Source organism: Leptonychotes weddellii, chromosome 15 (assembly GCF_054177405.1).
Source record: "Leptonychotes weddellii isolate Sample4059 chromosome 15, ASM5417740v2, whole genome shotgun sequence".
Classification (NCBI taxonomy): Eukaryota; Metazoa; Chordata; class Mammalia; order Carnivora; family Phocidae; genus Leptonychotes; species Leptonychotes weddellii.
The window spans coordinates 35,978,963-35,999,572 of record NC_138383.1 but is presented as its reverse complement, the minus strand read 5'-3'; the positions used below and the strand labels follow the sequence as shown (position 1 = coordinate 35,999,572).

The 20,610-nt window shown below is 45.5% G+C and overlaps 1 long non-coding RNA gene and 1 pseudogene across 1 annotated transcript in view; one reads left to right on the top strand and one right to left on the bottom strand.

Annotated features, from left to right (window-relative positions):
• LOC145717393 (uncharacterized) overlaps positions 1-20,610 on the top strand; it is a 313,191-nt gene that overhangs the window by 198,733 nt on the left and 93,848 nt on the right. The gene's annotated exons all lie outside the window — the stretch shown is intronic.
• Positions 1,163-1,619, bottom strand: LOC102742368 (U1 small nuclear ribonucleoprotein C pseudogene; annotated as a pseudogene).

The following is a 20,610-nucleotide window of genomic DNA, read 5'->3' as shown; positions in this document are numbered from 1 at the left end:
TGCCGGAGGCGGAATTGCCCCGCCCTTGCCCCCTCCCGGCTAAGTAATCGGCTCGGGTTTGCTTTCTGGGGCTTTTGTTCCCTGCGAGCTTTCCGTACAGCTTTGGAGAACGAGAGTGAAAATGGTGGCCTCCCAATCTCTGCCTCGGAGGAGCCGAGAACTCGGCCCGCTCCTCAGTGCGCCCCCAGAGAAAAGCCGCCAGTCACTCCCGTCTCCCTGGTCTCCGGCCACACTCTGTGCTCACCCGGCCTGTGACCGAGCGTTTCTATCTCTGGCACCCAACACCCTGTGGAGTCTCCAAACCCAGCAGATCCCTGCAGTGCGCTCCTGCGCCCCTCCTCCCGGGGGAGGAAGGTGAGTCTCCCCGGATCTGCCACTTGTTGGGTCATTGCTGGAGGAGCAGTGGCCCGACTGTGCCGCGGATCACGGTTTATGGCAACCCCAAGCTGAGAGCCCGCGCCTTGGCTCCGTCTCTGCAGCCGGCTTCCCCGCTCCAATACCTGGGAGCTCTGCCACACTCAGGCACCCCCGGTCTTTCTGTGACCCCGAGGGTCCTGAGACCACACTGTCCCGCGAGGTTTCCACCCCCCGCCTAGCCACCGGAGCAACGTCCCTCAGGTCCCTCAGCGGAGCAGACTTCTAAAAGTTCCGATTTTGTGCTCCGGGGCTCTATCACTTGCCAGAAGCGGCTGATGGAGGCCCCCTCCCCCGCCGTCTATCCTCCTGAATATCACCTCGGATTCACTTCTCCGCACGTCCTACCTTCCAGAAAGTGGTCGCTTTTCTGTTCAGAGAGTTGTTACTATTCTTTTCTCCGATATCCTGTTGAGTTTGTAGGTGTTCAGAATGGTTTGATCCCCATCCAGCTGAATTTCTGAGACCAGACGAAATCCAGGTCTCCTGCTCCTCTGCCATCTTGCCATTTGTTTTTTGTTTTTTTTAACTAAAACAGTTGACAATTTTATTTTCACATTTCATAATGCAAATAAAATTTTTTTCTTGTCCCACTGCTCCTCTGCCAAAACTATTCTCTCACTGATAAGGAGGGGGAGCAAGTCTTCCTTGTCCTGCTGTTAGAGAACACCCAGAGTCATAGCACCATGGTCTCCTGCGGAAGTAGAACAAATAATATAAAATGATTTAAAGAGGCTCCCCTCTCTCCTTATCTGTCTGGTCGAGGCATTCCTGGCCAACTGGGCACCATCATGGGACAGGTGGGAGGTCTCATCACTGGGGGCCCAGGTATCAATGGCACAGTGGCCTCCCACAGGCAGTCTCACTCCAGGAGCCGGTCCCACTGGCATCATTCGAGGAGGAGGAGGGCCCCCATAGGGGGTGCTGGCATATACTAGGGTAGGGAGGACTGGGGGAGTCCTGGGGGGAGATGGGATCGTTGCCCCTGCAGGAGGAGGAGCAGAGAATGGAGTAGGAGGTCTCTTTCCTTGTGGAAATGTAGCGGTTGTTTTGTCAATCAGGCCCTGAGCCTGCTCTTCCAATCATTTCTGATAGTAGTCTTTCACCTTCTCTTTGTGTTTCCTATGGCTGCAGTGGGTCTTCCTCACAGATGGAGAGTCCAGGGTGAGGTATGGGTCGCAGTAGTCACAATAAAACTTAGCCATGTTGCTCTGTACACCATTGGCCTCCTCTTTGTCTTTTTGACTGTTAAAAGGACTTGAGATTCCCCCATTCAGCTCATGTTGGGGAAAGGAAAAGGAAAAAAAAGGAAGAATTCATCATCTTTGTTTTTAGAATAGAAATAATTTACAGATGCCAAATATCATTTTGAGATGCAACATTGAAAATGAAAATGCACAGATTTTTTTTTTTTAAGATCTATATATTTATTTGAGAGAGAGAGAGTGGGAGAGGGGCAGAGGGAGAGAGAGAATCTCAAGCAGACTGCCTGCTGAGTGCAGAGCCAGATGAAGAGCTCTATCTCAAGACCCTGAGATCATGATCTGAGCCAAAATCAAGAGTCAGACACTCAACCAACTGAGCCACCCAGGTGCCCCCAAAATGGGACAGGTTTTTAATGGTAGTTCATTTCTGATTTTATAACTTTATTTTTATTTATTTATTTATTTTAAAGATTTTATTTATTTATTTGACAGAGAGAGACAGCGAGAGAAGGAACACAAGAAGGGGGAGTGGGAGAGGGAGAAGCAGTCTCCCGGCCGAGCAGGGAGCCCGATCCGGGGCCCGATCCCAGGACCCTGGAATCATGACCCGAGCCGAAGGCAGATGCCCAACCGAATGAGCCACCCAGGCACCCCCCATTTCTGATTTTAAAAGAGGGTACTTCTGATATATTAAAATTGCCTCAAAAGCAAGAGAATGGCATCAGAGAGGCCTGGGCTCATAACTTGACCTGGGCACTTGCTAGCTGTGAGATCTTAGGCAAGGTACTGCACTTTTCTGAGCCTCATCTTCCTCATCTGTAGAGTGGGGTAGGGCAGAGGACAGTAATCCTTTCTCCGTAGGGTTGTTAGAGAAATTAATGCATTACAGCACAAAAGGATCCCCACTCCGCCTTGTCCTCATTCTTTTCTCTTTGTTGCTCCTCCCATGATTCTTCCCCTCCCTGATCCACCTTTCTGGTCCAAGTCTTAACTTGCCAGAGGGGACTCCAGGGCAGAGCTCACAGCTGCTTTCCTTCATTAGCACCAGACAAACAGGGAACTCCTTCTGGAGGCAAACCCGTTGGTCTCGCTTTCATCTTCCTTATCAAGCCAGGGTGATGAAATCGAATGATCCGAGACATGTACCTGCGCTGTCAACCACTGGAATTTAATCAGAACTCACAGACCAGGTCTTTGGGTTTGGCAGTTGGGGAGCTCAAGACATTCTGGCTTTACCCACTTTGTGCTGCTTTCCCCGATATTGCAAATACTTTTGGATGCTTATTTTTTGTAGGAAAGCACGGAATGAATATCAGCCTTTTTAATAAAAGTTCCTGTGGAGAGGTGATTGCATCTCTGGAAGCTAGTTGCCACTTCAGAGACGAATGGTGCAGGTTTTCAGCAAAGAACCTAATTAAACAAGTTCAAGAAAGCCCCAAATGAATGTGCCTCCGTGGGGCCACAAGACCCTGGTTTCAGGGGCAAAGAGGGGGGCCCTGATGCCAATTGAATGAAATAAACATTTTCACCCCACTGCTCACTCAAAAGGCCCCAAGGACTCCTCTGTTGGTGGGTTCCCATTGGGGACCATGCCTGGAATCAGGGAGTGGGACAGGGGCCAGGACTCCCTAAATCCTTTTCCTCTAATAGTACGGGGGAGTACTAATCAGAAGCCATTTGTTTAGCAAATTAATTTCCTAATTCATTTAATCAATGAATAATTGTCATGTAAATTTTTTAAGTTATAGAATAGGTAAGATATTTGCGTAGTTCAAAATTCAAGAGGTACACTGTAAAAGTCCCCCTCCAACCCACTCCCCCACCGAAGGCCTGGAGGCAAGCAACAGTACCAGTTTCTTATACCTCCTTCCAGAGAAATACTGGACACAGAAAAGCTGTACCTATTTTTTCCCCCTGGGCCTGTTTTTTTTTTTTTTTAATTCATATAAATGTTAGTCATTTATAAGCTCAGCCCTGAACCTTCATTTTTTTAAAACTTAATAATAAATCCTGGAATATTTTCAAAAATTGCATAAAAGCCCTCATTCTTCTTTTTTATGGTTGGTTGTAGTCCACTGTGTGGAGGCATCACGACTTTTTTGTGATCTCCTGTTGAGAGACACCTGGTTTGCTTCCATTCTTCTGCTATTACAGATAACACTGCAGTGAATAACCCTGAATAAATGCCATTTCATACATGGGCAAGTCGATCTGTAAGATATGTTCCTAGAGGGGAATTGCTGGGTGAAAAAGTAAATACCTTTGTAATTTTGAACCAATATGGTGAAATTGCCCTGTGTAAAGGTTGGATCAATTTACACTCCCATCAGCAAAGTGAAAGAGTGTTTTCAATATGCAAGCATATTTAATTGAGTGTGTATTCTATTCATTGTACATCAGGTGGTTAAAAAGGTGGAACCAACCTCTAATGGCTTTCCTTTGCTCTTAGGTAAAGAGCAACCTCCTTCCAGGCACCTTGCATGACCCCGAGCCTCATTGCTTTCCTCTTTCCTTGCCTGACTCACTACCCTCAGGCACATCCAACTTTCTTTAGTTTCTCAAACATACCAAGCTCCTTCCCTTCACATGATCTTTGTACATGGTTGCCAGATGCTTAGAAGGCCCATTCTCCCTTCTCACCTAGTTAACCACTTTTAATCCTCAGCACTCAGCTCAGTCACCACTCCCTCTTGGACACCCTTCCCTGACCTCCATGACTAATTCTCTACAACTAGGTATAAGCTCCCCAGCACCGTGTATTTCTCCTTCAAGGCCCAGAAGCTATTTATTAAAAAGGCTGATATTCAGCCATTTCATTTCTGAGATTATTCAGTTAATGTCAGTATTTCGTGCTGATCTGTGAGCTCCAGGAAGGCAGGGACCATGTCTGTTTTGTTCCTCCTTGTATCTCCAGAGCTTAGCACTGTGCCTGGTACCTAACAGACACTCAGTAAATATTTCTTATTCGGATTTATTCAATAAGATCAATGACTATTAAGTATCAACTATGTGCAGGAACTGTTCTAGGTCCTGGGAATCTATTAGTGAATAAAACACAAAATTCCTACTTTTGCAATGCTTAATATTCTGATGGTGGTTGGGGGAAGGAGTATACAGTAAATAAATACATAAACTATAAATATATAATATGTTAGATTGTGATACATGCTATGAAAAGAAATAAAGCAGGGTAAAGAAGTAGTAGGATTGGGAGTCTTCAGGAAGTCTTTTAAATAAGGTAATATTTGAGCAGACACCTGAATGAAATGAGGAAGTGAGCTATGTGGCTATTTGGAAGAAGAGCATTCCAGGCTAAGGGAATGGCAAAGACCTTGAGGCAGGTCCATAATAGGTGTGTTAGAGGAACAGTAAGAGGACCAGCATAGTTGGAATCGAATAAGCAAGAGGAAGTGAATGATGATGGACAGATGAGTGAAGGACTCACTGGCATGTGGTGGAAAAGGTGAAATTTACAAGGGGAAAAACTGTTAAATCAAAATTGACAAGAGTCTTCAACATACGGTATGGGGGCAAATGGACATCTACATACAAATAGTTGGACCTCATCATCTACAAAAATTAAAATGGATCAGGAACCAAAATGCAAAACTTAGAACTATAAAGCTTCTAGAAAAAATCATAAGAGAACCATCTTTGTGATTTTGAGTTAGGCAAAGACTTCTTAGATACAACACCAAAAGTATGATCTGTAAAAGGAAAAAAATTGTAAATTGGACGTCTTCAAAAGACACTGTTAGCAAAATGGGAAGACAAGTCATAAACTTGGGAAAAATCATTGCAGACTGCACAACTGATAAATGACTTGTATATAAAGATCTCTTAAAAACTCAACAGTAACAAAGCTAACAACACAATTTTATTTTATTTTTTTAAAGATTTTATTTATTTATTTGACAGAGACACAGTGAGAGAGGGAACACAAGCAGGGGGAGTGGGAGAGGGAGAAGCAGACTTCCTGCTGAGCAGGGAGCCCGATGTGGACTCGATCCCAGGACCCTGAGATCATGACCCGAGCCGAAGGCAGACGCTTAACGACTGAGCCACCCAGGTGCCCCAAACAACACAATTTTAAAAGGGCAAAGACTTGAACAGCTACTTCACCAAAGAAGATATATGAGTGGCAAAAAATATGGATGGCAGGATATATGGATAAGTACATGAAAAGTACATTAATTAGTAATTAATGAAATACAGATCAAAACCGCAGTGTTATATGACTATCCATCTTTTAGAATGCCTAAAATAAAAAGTATTGATAATATAGGGGTGTCTGGGTGGCTCAGTCAATTAAGCAGCTGACTCTTGATCTCAGCACAGGTCTTTTTTTTTTTAAAGATTTTATTTATTTATTTGACAGAGAGAGAGACAGCAAGAGCAGGAACACAAGCAGGGGGAGTGGGAGAGGGAGAAGCAGGCCTCCCGCGGAGCAGGGAGCTGGAAGTGAGGCTCAATCCCAGGACGCTGGGATCATGACCTGAGCTGAAGGCAGACGCTTAACGACTGCCAGGCGCCCTTCAGCACAGGTCTTGATCTCAGGGTCGTGAGTTCGGGCCCATGTTGGGCTCTGCTCTGGGTGTGGAGCCTACTTAAAAAATATAAAAAATAAAATAAAAATAAAAAGTATTGACAGGGGCGCCGGGGTGGCTCAGTTGGTTAAGCGACTGCCTTCGGCTCAGGTCATGATCCCGGAGTCCCTGGATCGAGTCCCGCATCGGGCTCCCTGCTCGGCAGGGAGTCTGCTTCTCCCTCTGACCCTCCTCCCTCTCATGCTCTCTGTCTCTCATTCTCTCTCTCTCAAATAAATAAATAAAATCTTTAAAAATAAATAAATAAATAAAAAATAAAAAGTATTGACAATACAACTGCTGACTAGGATGTAAAGTAACTGGAATTCTTATACCTTGCTGGTGGCAATGCAAAAATGCTACAGCCACTTTAGAAATCATTTCGGCAGTTCCTTATAAAGTTAACATACATCCAGCATGTGACCCATAAGTCTCCCTCCTACAGAAATGATAATGATGATCACACAAAACCTGTATGTGAATGATTATAGCTGTGTTATTCGTAACTGCCCCAAATTGGAAACAACCTAAATAGTCCTTAATTGAACAATATGTAGACAAACTTGGCACATCCATACAATGAAATACCACTTCACAATGAAAACAAGTGGATTCCTGATACATCCAATAACATGGATGAATGTCAAATGCCTTATGCTAAGTGAAAGAAGCCAGACTCAAGTCTGTATGCTGAATGAGTCCATTTGACATTTTGGAAATGGTAAAACTATGGGGACAGAAAATTGATCAGTGCTTGCCAAACATCTGAGATCAAAATCTAAGCCACATGAGAGATCTGAGCTTCTGTTTCTTCATGTAAAATGGGGGTGATTATACCCACCTCTGAAGGTGTTGTGAGCACTCAATGCCAAAATATATGAAATATTTGGAAAACTGCTAGTCCTCAAGAAATGTTCATTTTCTCTCCCTTCCCTTCTCCTACTTTCAGAATATTGCTTTTACAGATGGCCAATCCCTTCCATTAAGTGTCAATTTGACTAGTATGCCTCATGGAGGGGCCTCTTGTCTTTAGATTCTGGAGGCACCTTCCTTGCCCTCTAGGTATCAATAGCTGTTACTGGCATATATTGACTGTGACTTGAGTGGTGACACCAGCTAGAATCCAACCTGGGGTTCAGATGTGTTCGAAGACTGAATGGGATGACTTTCCAGAACCCTATTTACACGAAGGATGGAACCTCCCCGAGAACTTGTCCTAAGGGAAGAAGAAGATACAGCTATGGATGATGAATGGGTAGGAAGGAGCCCTTAAGAATGACTGAGGCAGGGAAAGAGAGCTGGGACTCTGATGATCTCTCAAATTTGCATACCTGCCCAGCTTCCCTTGAACTGTTTAGGGACCCCCTCTCAAAGGAGTGTAATGCAAAGAGGGGTTATTGCAAAGAGGGATTCTCTTCCTCTTTGCACCAGAAAACCCTGCAACTTTAGTACTTCAATGGCTATGACAGGAGATTGTGGTGTCTATTGGCCATGGTGGTGCCCTGTGATAATTTTGTGAAGAAGCCAGGGCTCAGCAGGAAAGGATTTAACTATGGACACACAGGAAAAATCTCCAGGGAACTTCCAGAAGTACATGGGCATTAAGGAACAAGGGGCTGGGAATTTTGAGTTGTTATTCTTATTGGAGCCTTCTATATCCATAGCCTGGTAGGATCTTCTCCCCACTTCTCCCCACCTTTCCTTTTGATGATTGTCATTTAATGTGTACAGATGGCTGTGATCCTTCGAATGTGGCCAGGTATTTGAAGACAAGCCCGAAGGAGGTCTTCGTGAACAGAAATTTGGTTACCAGACACCTGTTTAGCATCTCCTGAGTGTATACTATAGACAGAACCCTGCTACGTTCTAGCAGGAGGTGCCAGTCCTATCCCGGGATAGTGCCTCTTGTTGGGGGCAATCACACAGGAAACAACTTTAGAATTATGGTATAATAACATATGTTCTCATGCAGAGACTAAGGGCAATGGGCTCTAGGCTTGGGAGTTGCTTGCTACCCCATATTACTTGCAGCTGTTTTTATTCCTGGCTACACACTAGAATCATCTGGAGGGAGGGGTTTCAGAACTCTGAGACCTGGGTCCCACCCAAGACCAATTCAATGGAAATCTGTAGGTAGAGGCCTGCTACTGATATTTTTAAAAAGCTAATAGGTGATTTTATTTTCTTCATATTTTTAGGAGCATTTTCCAATTCATTAAGACAAAACGTATTAAACAGGACACAAACAGAGGCAGATTGAAGAACATTCTGCATTTCTTTTTTTTTTTAAAAGATTTTATTTATTTATTTATTTTAGAGAGAGAGAATGAGAGAGAGCACATGAGAGGAGGGGAGGGTCAGAGGGAGAAGCAGACTCCCCGCCGAGCAGGGAGCCCGATGCAGGACTCGATCCAGGGACTCTAGGATCATGAACCAAGCCGAAGGCAGTCGCCCAACCAAATGAGCCATCCAGGCACCCACATTCTGCATTTCTAAGCTTTGTAAAAATTCAAAAAATGAGGGGCACCTGGGTAGCTCAGGTCTTGATCTCAGGGCCATGAGATCAAGCCTTGCATCAGGCTCCCCACTCAGTGCAGACTCTGCTTGAGATTCTTTCTCTCTCCCCCTCTGCTCCTCCCCCTGCTCTCACGTGCTTTCTCTCTCTCTCAAATAAATAAATAAAATCTTTTTAAAAAATTCAAAAATGGGATTCTCGCCCTTTTAAGTACTATATTTTTTCAGTAACAAACTGCTTTAAATATTAAGTGCTGTACAAGAAATGAATCGAAGATAAACTTTATAAATACACAGACAGATATTTCTTTTCTTTCTTTCTTTTTTTTTTTTTAGAGTGAGTGAGAGCAGGAGTGGGAGGGGCAGAGGGAGAGAGCAAGAGAGAGAATCTCAAGCAGACTCCAGGCCATTCGCGGAGCCCAATGAGGGGCTCGTTCCAGGATCCTGAGAATATGACTTGAGCTGAAACCAAGGGTTGGAGGCTCAACCCATGCTCTTCCCACACAGGTAGATATTTTTTTTTTTTTTAAGATTTTATTTATTTATTTGAGAGAGAGAGAGAATGAGAGACAGAGAGCATGAGAGGGAGGAGGGTCAGAGGGAGAAGCAGACTCCCTGCCAAGCAGGGAGCCCGATGCGGGACTTGATCCCGGGACTCCAGGATCATGACCTGAGCCGAAGGCAGTTGCTTAACCAACTGAGCCACCCAGGCGCCCTCACAGGTAGATATTTTTAAGATTAGAATTTACATAATGTGGGTTGCCTGGGTCGCTCAGGTGGTTAAGCATCTGCCTTCGGCTCAGGTCATGATCTCGGAGTCCCGAGATTGAGCCCTACATCAGGCTCCCTGCTCAGTGGGGAGTCTGCTTCTCCCTCTCCCTCTCACCCTGCTTGGGCTCTCTTTCGCTCTCTCTCTGTTTCTCAAATAAATAAATAAATAATCTTAAAAAAAAAAGAATTTATATATTGTTAAAACAGTGTGCTTGGGGCACTTGGGTGGCTCAGTTGGTTAAGCGTCTGCCTTCAGCTCAGGTCATGACCTCAAGGTCCTGGGATCAAGCCCCATGTTGGGTTCCTTGCTCAGCGGGAGCCTGCTTCTCCCTCTCTCTCTGCCTGCCGCTCCCCCTGCTTGTGCTCTCTCTCTCTCAAATAAATAAATAATCTTAAAAAAAAAAAAAAACAGTGTGCTCAATTTATCCTACTGTCTGAGGTTGGAAGAATCCTGGGATAACTTAAGATTAAAAAAAAAAACGAATTTGGTAGTGAAAATATTATTTTATCCTGACACCACAGGCAAAAAATAAAACCATGATCTTCTTTCTAGAAACGTCCTGTTTTTTGTGTAATTATGGCCAACCACCTCATTTCAAAATATTTAATTCATTTTATCTAAGCTTCTTTACGCCAACAACGCAATACAGTGAAAATTCGTTTCAGCAATAAATAGCAACATTAGAATAAATAAAACCTCCTGAATATTTTAAGTGATGTAAAATTTTTTTTATTTATTTAATATTTATATAACTTCTAAAAATAATACAAACATATATAAAATTACTTATTTTTTTCTTTTCTTTTTTTTAAAGATTTTATTTATTTATTAGAGAGAGACAGAGAGCACAAGCAGGGGGAGTGGCAGACAGAGGGAGAAGCAGACTCCCCACTGAGCAGGGATCCCAGGACCCTGGGATCATGACCTGAGCCGGAGGCAGATGCTTAACTGACTGAGCTACCCAGGCACCCCTCTTTTATTTTCTTTTTTTTTTTAAGATTTTATTTATTTATTTGAGAGAGAGAGAGTGAGCGGGGGCGGGGGGGTTGTGGAGAGGAGTAGAGGGAGTGGAAGAAGCAGGCTCCCCACTGAGCAGGGAGCCTGATGCCGGGCTCGATCCCAGGACCCTGGGATCATGACCCGAGCCGAAGATAGACGCTAATGACTGAGCCACCCAGGCTCCCCTAATATTACTTATTTTTTCTGAAGAGATTATCAGTGAAGGAATTTATTGCTACTTATAGTCTTTTCAATATTATTATTAACATTCTATTCCATTCAATGTAATACTCAATATAACATTGGTGATTCCATTTTCACAAGCGCTAGTCAAAAAGGTGCAGTGATATGAGATTCTAGTTATAAGAACTGTTTTTACTGAAAATTCAGTGTGCAAATTTGATCTCCTGAGAACTGGGCAGGATTCACAAAACCACCTTCAGTGTAATTGCCTCCTCATAAGATTTATCACAAATATCCTGAAAGGGTTTACAAGCACTATAAATAAAATACTGTGGCACTTGCCATGTCAAAATTAGACCCACGCACAGCAGACGTCACAGCGGTGTACTGAGGACGGCTAACACCGGTCTTCCAGGGCTGATGGTTAAATACTCAAAAACTTTGCAAGCAGGCTGTTCAACTATTAGTAATGGGAAATCTTCCATAGTGGAAGTAATTTCACCGCAGAAATCAGCAGATGCTACACATCAGGGCACCTTCAAGAGCCCATTGACCAGAACCTGCTACACCTAGGACAGTATTTGTGATTTTACCTAGATTTATCATATTTTGAAAAGCAGCTCCTGCCACCCCTAATCTGCCCTACCTTTTCCCCGGGGACACAAGGAGCTATGATTCAATGAGTACAATACTAAGCCTACTGCAGGCCCATGTGACAGAGGCCCAAGTGTCCCTCTTCTTCCATTAGCTGTGTTAGGCCAAGTCCCCCTAGTCCTGGAATGACACCCTGTGGGTGCATTAGGAGGATTTCCTTGATAACATGTATCCCATTTACTTTGAGCCTGGTCATTTATCATGTATGTATACATGTTAACATATTTGTCCTCCCCATGGATTCGGGTAGAGAAACCTGAATGGGGAAGCTGCCTGATAAGAAAGTCTCTAAATCTTATCAGTATAACTCACAGTTGCAGAGAGTCCCCTATTGCCCCATGCAAAATGACAAAGGTGTGTGTTTTATTGGTAATTATGATTCCCAGTGAGAGCACTATTCTGCCTGAGACTCACATTCACACGGTGTCTCCAGTGAATAACTTTGTGATCTCGCCAAGTCACCCTGATTTTCTCCACTGCTCTGTTGCAGCCCGAGAGGATGAGATAGAGCCATGGTTCTCAGACTTGAGGGCAATTGGGATGGCCTGGAGGACTCCTGGAAACAGACTGCTGGGCCCCACCCCCAGAGTTTCTGATGCAGGAGGTGTGGGCAGGGCCTGAGAATTTGCATTCCTAACATGTTCCCAGGAGATGCTGCTGGGCAGGGATGACAGTCTGAAAACCACCGAAGCAAAGCATCAGAACAATAATTCTGTCTCCCCTATTGCCTTGACTGATAGGTGAAGGGAAAGGAAACAGCATATATTGCCTATCTACAATCATGCAAACCATCTCATTTTATTTAATACAACACCCTTTCCAAGTAATTATTACTTCATTTTACAGATGAGGAGTTGAAACTCAACAAAGGTGAAATGCCCAGAGCTTTACAATGAGGAAATGGTGAATCTGGGTCAAATACAAATTTATCCAACTCCAAAACCTATATTCTATTTGTGACACCCTGCTGCCCACTCACAGTGTTTGGCCACAGTACTTGCATAAGCTTAAGGGGTTAATTTTATTCGACTTCTTCCTGCATGATAGTTTGTCTTCTACTTTAACAATCTTACTGTATTTTTTCCAGGTACTCTGTCTGAGATACAGAGTTCAGTGCATTGGTCTAGAATAAGTTACTTTGGCTCATTCAGCCTTATTTTCCTTCTCTGTAGATTAGGGAATCATATTACCCACCTTGGAGCATTGTGATAGAATTACAGATACGTGGCAACACGCCTGGACCTTAGGTGCACGACACCTGATAAGTGTCATCATTACTCCCTAGCCTCTTTCCCCTCTTCCATACCATCTCAACTGCAAAGTGAATTGCATGGTGTGTTCCTCTCTTCCTCGGTGCTGGCCACATTCACCAGAACATACTCTGCCCATGTGTTTGAATTGTCTTTTTGGTATGCCTCCCATTGGCACCTGTCCTATTGCAGGGTGTGGTGATTATCTGATGAGATCCCGTGCAGGATACATGGCAGCCAGTCAACAAGCAAATATTTACTGTGCATCTGCTCGGGGACAGGCACAGGGTACAGCTATGAAGCAGAGCGGTCCTGCCCTAAAGGAACTGACTTAATGATTCTTATTGCTTCTTTCTGGACGTGGCAGAGATTATGTCTCTAACACGTTCGTGATGTCGCTGCTCCCGCCTCTCCGCTACTATTTTGCTTTGCTTCTGAGCTATTTTGGTTGGTTGGTTGGTTGGTTGGTTGGCTGGTTGGTGTTCAGGATGTGTTCTAGGAGCCAGTGGATTGGCTGGGAACTTGGAATCCTGCTTTTGAACTCCCAGCAGCTACCTGTGTTCATACAAATGGACTCGTTGGTATCAACAACGGGATACTCAGTATCCACGGTGTTGCAGGCCTGGATAAGTCTCGCCACTGTGATTCTTAAGACAGCAGCAGAAGCTGGAGTGAAGAGCTTGCTTTTCATTCCAACATCTTCCACATCCCACAATCGGAATTTCCAATGCTTGGTGCAGTGCCTGCAACCTTTAATAATTAGTGGTGTACTCGTCAAGGTCATCAATGAATTCTGTGTTGCTAAATGCAATGCTCAGTTCTCAGTCCCTATCTTAGCTGACCCATGGCAACATTTGGCAGGGTCAATCCCTCCCTCCCTCCCTCCGACCCTCAACACTTCCTTCACTTGCCTTCCAGCACACTGTACTCACCTGGATGGCATTTCCTCCTCACCACTAAGGGGGTTCTCAAATCTGACCTCCTCGTCTCCCTACTCCTGACCTGCCTACCATGTTCTCCTTCTCAAATACAAGCACCTTCACCTTTCCGGTTGCTCAGGCCCAAACCCTTGGGGTGGCTCTTTACTCCTCTTTCTCTCATACCCCGCATCTAATCAGTTCATTAGCATATCTTGTTAGCTCTACGTTCAAAATATATCTAGAATCTGAGTACTTCTCATCACCTCCTCGGCTGCCCCTTGGTCCAAGCCACCACCATCTGTCACCTGCACGATTTTAGTAGCCTCCTAACTCGTCTCCTCACTTTGGTCCTTGTCCCCCTCCCTAATAATTTATTCTTGACTTCAGTGGCCAGGTTGATTCTTTTAAAACGTAAGTCAGATCATCAGCTCAAGGCCCTCCAGTGACTCCTTGTGTTTCTCAGAGAAGAGCCAGTGTTCTTAAAATGGACCAGGAGCCCCGTGTGGTCTGGCCCCCATGACCTCTCACACCGTCTCCTAGAGAGTACTCTCCCTGTCCCTCTGCTCCAACCACACTGTCCTTGCTCTGTCCTGACGTAGCCAGGCCCATCCCAACAGGACCTTTGCATTTGCTGTCTCTTCTGCTGGCATGGTCACTCGCCCCCTCCCCTCTGACAGCAGCATGATTTTCTCCCTCGCCTCCCTCTTTCTTGTTCAGTTGTCACCTGCTCAGTGAAAACCTGCCTGGTCCCCTGATTTAAAAAAAACTGCAGCCCTCCACACTCGCAATGCTCTGCCCTGCTTTGTGTTCCTTCATGGACTTACCCACTCCTGACAGACTATGTGCCCCCTGATTTGTTTCCTTTTCACCCAAGTGTCCACACCAGTATAAGCAAGAAGGCAGGGATTTTTCTGTGTTTTGTTTTGTTTTTAGATTTTTTCTTTATTTATTTATTTGACAGTGAGAGAGGGAACACAAGCAGGGGGAGTTGGAGAGGGAGAAGCAGGCTTCCTGCCAAGCAGGGAGCCCGATGTGGGGCTCGATCCCAGGACCCTGAGATCATGACCTGAGCCGAAGGCAGTCGCTTAACCAACTGAGCCACCCAGGCACCCCTTTTCTGTGTTTTGCCTGCCATTCTATCCCAGGCACCGATTACAGTGCCTGGCATGTAGTGAGCGCTTACTAAATCCTTGCCAAACGCGTGACTACCTGATATTTACGAGTTCCTACTATGTGCTGGGCACTGTGTTAGCCGCCTTTGTGGATTCTATAATTTCATCCTCTAACAACACTGTAAGGTGGACGCTGCTACTATTTTATGGATGAGGAAATGAGAACTTAGGCTAAGTAACACGCCCAAGGTCACATGGTTAAAAAGTGGTAGAGGTAGGGTTTGAACCCACCTCCCCTGCCTCCAGAGCCCGTGTGCCTCAGCGCTTTGCTGTGGTGCATTTAAGCCTCAATCCGAAGTCTCTGCCTCCAAGAGGCCTTCCTGACCCCCAGTTGCAGGCCGAGCAGGAGGATGGCCCCACACTGTTGGTGCTCACACCATACCAGGACCCATCTTGGTCAGAGCACTTTCCTGCTAAGATAGGAGTCTGGTTTTTTTTTTTTTTTTTTTAAAGATTTTATTTATGTATTTGACAGAGACACAGCAAGAGAGGGAACACAAGCAGGGAGAGCAGGAGAGGGGGAAGCTGGCTTCCCACTGAGTGGAGAGCCCGACGAGGGGCTCGATCCCAGGACCCTGGGATCATGACCCAAACCGAAGGCAGATGCCCAACGACTGAGCCACCCAGGTGCCCCTAGGAGTCTGTTTGTGTGTCTGCCTGTCCCTTTAGACTGTGGGCTCTGCTAGGACAGCGCTTTATTCATGGTTGTTTTCCCAGCCTGGCACATAGTAGGTGAGCAGCGAACATTGGTGTGGGAGGTTGGAGCTGCTGTGTCTTCTGGGCACCGCGGGTTGATAGCGGTTGTTGGCTGCCACGCAGGGGCCCCAGGACCATCAGCCCACGTGTCTTCTGCAGAGATGAAGAGCAGTGCTATGTGGGTACCTGTCTGTCTTCATCCACACACATACCCGGTAACTTTGACTAGAAGGACGTAATTACTTCCTTAAGGAATTGAACCCTTCGGGCCACACAGGAGGTTCCTGGGTTTTGTTTTTGTTTTAGTTGTTGTTGTTTTTAAAGATTTTATTTATTTATTTGAGAGAGAGAGCATGAGAGGGGTGAGGGTCAGAGGGAGAAGCCGACTCCCCGCCGAGCAGGGAGCCCGATGCGGGACTCGATCCCGGGACTCCAGGATCATGACCTGAGCCGAAGGCAGTCGCTTAACCAACTGAGCCACCCAGGCGCCCTAGTTGTTGTTTTTTAATGCCTCAAGGAGAGGCATTTGGAAAGGAAGCATTTTCACAAAGCTTGGCCAAAGTGCTCATGGAAGAGATGGCAATGACATCTTGCCCTTTCAGGTTTAACTGAATGGAAACCCACTCTATTTTGGTCGACACACTTTTGAACCCTTGTTAAAATTACAGTGAAAGAAAATGCTTTTTCCTGTAGGGACTGAGGATGCCGTACCACCTGCAGGCTCAGTACAGCAATGCTATTCGCAGTATGGGTACAGACAGCTATATAAGAACTTGGGTTAAGTCAAGGACATTCCCTGGATATTGGTACTTTTGTTACCTCTCAGACATAAATGTAACTTCCTGTAATGTGGCTTTTTATGTTAAAAAACAGAGCACCTACATTTAGGAATGGGGTGGATAAGACTCCAATTAACTGAGGGTTCTAATTGATTGAATTGCCATGATCGGTTTTGTAAATAACGGGTCCCTAAGACAACGCTGGGAACACGTCCCACGTTCCATGAACCAGAAACCGTCCCACCTCCCTGTAGCCAAACCTGAGCCCAGTCCAAATATTTCAGCTGTTCTGCTACTTTGTTAGTTGACGATTTTTTTTTTTAAAGATTTTATTTATTTATTTGAGAGAGAGAATGAGAGGCAGAGAGCACGAGAGGGAAGGGGATCAGAGGGAGAAGCAGACCCCCCGCCGAGCAAGGAGCCCGATGTGGGACTCGATCCCGGGACTCCAGGATCATGACCTGAGCCGAAGGCAGTCGCTTAATCAACTGAGCCACCCAGGCGCCCCTAGTTGACGATTGTTTTAAGAAGTGGACCTCTTTTAATTCCCAGGGCTTGGACACCTTTTGTTCTATTGAGATTTTCGCAGAGCTGTTACTTGTAGCAAGGTTTGGCTGAAAGATAAGAACATGGATGCGTATAGCTGTGAGAAGGACTTTGCCAAGAGCAGAAAAGATTGTTTTGAGCCTCTGCACCGGCTTGCCGCCCTGGGCTGTGATGCAAAACACAATCCTTTCAGACAAAAGAGTGTAGGAAGTGACTGTCCCTCAGCCTCACCAATCAATTCAAATCAGCTCCAAGAAAACAGATTCAAATCAGTAACGCAAACCCCACCCAGAGCTAATTCTTTCTGAACAATAGCAGTCACCAAGCTTCACTGAACATGAGGTGTTCAATTCTATTTTAAGTGGCATGGGAGCTTACCCCCAAAGTCAGATTTAATTAACTAATTTTATCCTGCCTCTTTATTAAAAAAAAAGGACATGCGGGGGTTTTTATAATTTTAAACACAGTGAAAATGAGGAATTTCAAGAGAGAGACTAGAAGCTGGTTATAGCAAAGTAGGAAATATTCTATCAGGAATGTGGATAAAATAGTTTGAGCAGGAACTTTAACTCTGAGCTTCCTAGCACCCAAGGCAAAAATAGAAATGGTAGGTAGGCCACGTGAGTTTTATTATCATTTGAAGAAGGAGAAGGAAAGAAGCAGTAACAGCTACAAATGATTTTGTTTGGAGGAGCAAACATTCTCCTGGCATTTCATGGTTGGAAAATTAGATTTTGTAGAGCCTCATGCAAGGGACTTGAGACCAGTTGCTCAAAGACGTCTTCGACCATGATTTTGCAAGAGCGAAAATGGTCTTGCCACGAAATCATGAAAGCACAGATCAATGATGGCTCTTTTGAGGAGAGCAGTTAACTCATATTGAAGCTCCCGCATCAAAGTCTGATCCCATGTCACATTTATTTTTAACTTTGGTTCAGGGATGTGAGGTGGTTGCTCATAATGAGTTGACTTCTAAAAAGATGGACTTTAGAGACATAGCCAACACAAGTGATACAAACAAGCCAGCTTCAGCAAACCACCAGAAAACTCCCACGCCTCCCCCCCCACTGGTTGCGCAATACTGTATTTGCCCCCTTGTGATGCGTCAAAAGAGAAAGTGAAATAACCAAGAGAGTCTTGACCAAAGGAGACACAAAGAACAGCACGGACCTCATGGACTGAGCAGGAGCTTCAGCTATTGGAAATTCCCGAAGTATGTGCCCATTTTGGCATTTCTGCCTGGAGCGTGGACTTCCCGGGGTGGTGGCAGAAAGCCAGAGTCAGCGTCTGTAGAAGAGTGGTTCCTGCCCAAGGGCAAATATCCTTGCCTGGAGCTCTCCCTCCTGAACCAGCAGACAAACTGGCCTGGTTCCAATGTTTGACTTTGTACACAGAGGCAGCTTTTCGGAAGCACATTTGCAAGAGATTCAATGAGCTAGTTTTCTTGTCTTCTCTCCTCTGGTTCTTTCACAGCCGACTGCCAACATCTGCATTGCAGGTACAAGTGTTTATAACACCACTGTGGCCCCTATCACTCCTGTAGGCCATTTGGGGGGCGGGAGGGAGCTTCCAGTTTCTCTGGATTAATAACCAACATAGCTCACAGGAGGTAGGTACAGAATTGAGTGCAGCCATTCCATCTCCTGCTTCCATCCCTTTTAATGAGAAAGTTTCCTCTTGGGAGACAGCTCAGTGAAGTCAGCTCAGATTCCAACTATGTGCCCTTTGGGAGGCATAGGTTTCTTCCAGGGTGCCAAGTGAATGGCAGGGATGATGCGTAGGACAGCGTGCTGTTTTATGACCAGCAGGGGGCATGAGTTGGCGTTGTGAAACAGGGCTGGGCTGTCCCCTTACTGGAGGGACAGTAAGCCACTGTCAAGTCAAAGGACAGGAAGAGAGCTTCCTAACTTCCCCAGTTTAGTAAACCAGTGCATTCTGAGGCAACTGGATCAGTTCTGAGCATGGCGGGCATGGGGTTTCCCCTGTCTGGGTGAGACAAGTGATTCAGCTCTTTGGCTAATTTTTTTTCTCGGTTTTTGGCTCTAAGTATTGGCTTTGCTCTAGAAAAAAAACACTTCTCAGAAATGGGCATCGCTTAAGTGAGCCAGTCATAAGGGAGCCAGATATCCATGCGGACATTCTCTAGGTTCCCCCAGAGGTCCAACAAATAATATTAATAAAAATATTAGTAATAACAGCCATCTCTTATGTAGCAATGATTATGTACCAGCTTCTGTTCTAAGCACTTCCCGTGCATTTACTTATTTCATGTTCACAAGAGCCCTGTGAGGTGGGCGGGGTTGTTATCCTCATTTACAAATCAGGGACTTTAGGAACAGAGAAGTTTAGTAACTTGTCCAAGGTCACATAGCGTTGGGAAGATGTCTGCTGAACACGGGCTACTAAGAAAGTGTCATCGGAAAGAGTGGTTTGAGTTAACGGTCTGGGTGGTCGGTAGCCAGCCTTGTGAGGTCCTTAGGCTCTTGAATCTTCTTTGGGTCCCAGAACCCTTTGAGAATATGTTGAAAGCATATAACCTCTCCCCATAAAAACATGTATATGCTTTATCACAGAAAAAAAATTCCAATATAGCTGCTTTACTTGAGGAATTGCAACTCACTCTTTAAAAAAGAATGGTATGGGACGCCTGGGTGGCTCCGTCGGTTAAGCATCTGCCTTCGGTTCAGGTCATGATCCCAGGAGCCTGGGATCAAGTCCCGCATCAGGCTCCCTGCTCACTGGGGAGCCTGCTTCTCCCTCTGGCTCTCCCTCTGCTGCTCCCTCTGCTTGTGCTCTCTCTCTCTCTGACAAATAGATTTTTAAAAAAATCTCAAAAGGAATGGTATTATTTTTCTGTTTGCTCCCAACCCTCTTTTCTGCAGGTGCACCTCTGTCGACGAGCAACCTGAAGGATGTCTCAGTGTGTCCCCATTACATCTGAGTCACTTGTATTTATTGAAACATCTCATTTTGTACACTTTAAATATGTATAGTTGTATGTGTCAATTACACCTCAGGAAAGCTGGGAGAGAAACCAGTCTTGTGTAAGTTATCAAGTCGTAATATTAACGATGTAAGTTCTGTCCATTTAAAGCCTTCAATCTTGTCCTCAGTTCCAAGCTTCCCTCCTCCTCCCAGGCTACCAGGAGGCTGTTTTCCTTCTGAGGTGTGCGTGTTTGCAGCGTGTGAGGGATGTCTGCTCTCGCTCCTCCGCTCGGTCCCCCTCCGTTACTCCCTCGCTGATCTTTGGATTGGTTCAAGTCAGAGGAGGCGCCTGCTAAGGGCTCTGCTTGTAGGCACTCATTGTCAGCATCAAGTGGCATACGGGGAGGGTGGGGAGCATGGTGAGGACACCACAAAGAATTTAAAAGCAATCGTTAGACTGATAAAAGTCAGTTTACATCTACCATCTTATGCACAGATAACACTGAACAACGTCAGTGATGAAGTGCTTTTTCCTGCCTGGGCAGACCACACACCGTTGGTGGGCCATGAGGTCAAGGGACTTTGGCAGGCCTTGACTGTCCCTTGAGATCTGGAATCTTCAGGCTGAGCACCAATTGCTCATGCCTCTGTGCCCAGCGCCGCTTGCCTCCTCGCCGCCAGCAGACCTGTAGCCTCCCAGCTCATCTTACCCTCCACAGCCCCAGCTCTGCCTGCAGAGAGAACCGGGCAGGAACCTGGGATTGGAGGGAGTGATCCTTGCCTTTTCTTGACCCTACCACTCCAGGAGCCTCAGGGCTGCCTGGTGGCTCTGCAGATATCCAAATAAACAATGAGGTGTCAGTCTCCCCATTGTGCAGATACCCTCAGATTTTTATTGACCCTTGTCCCTGTTGAAACTAGTCAAAAGTCCCACTCTCCCCCTCCACCCCCAGAGGAAGGATGGACTAACTTCTTTTCCCAAACACTCTCCTCTC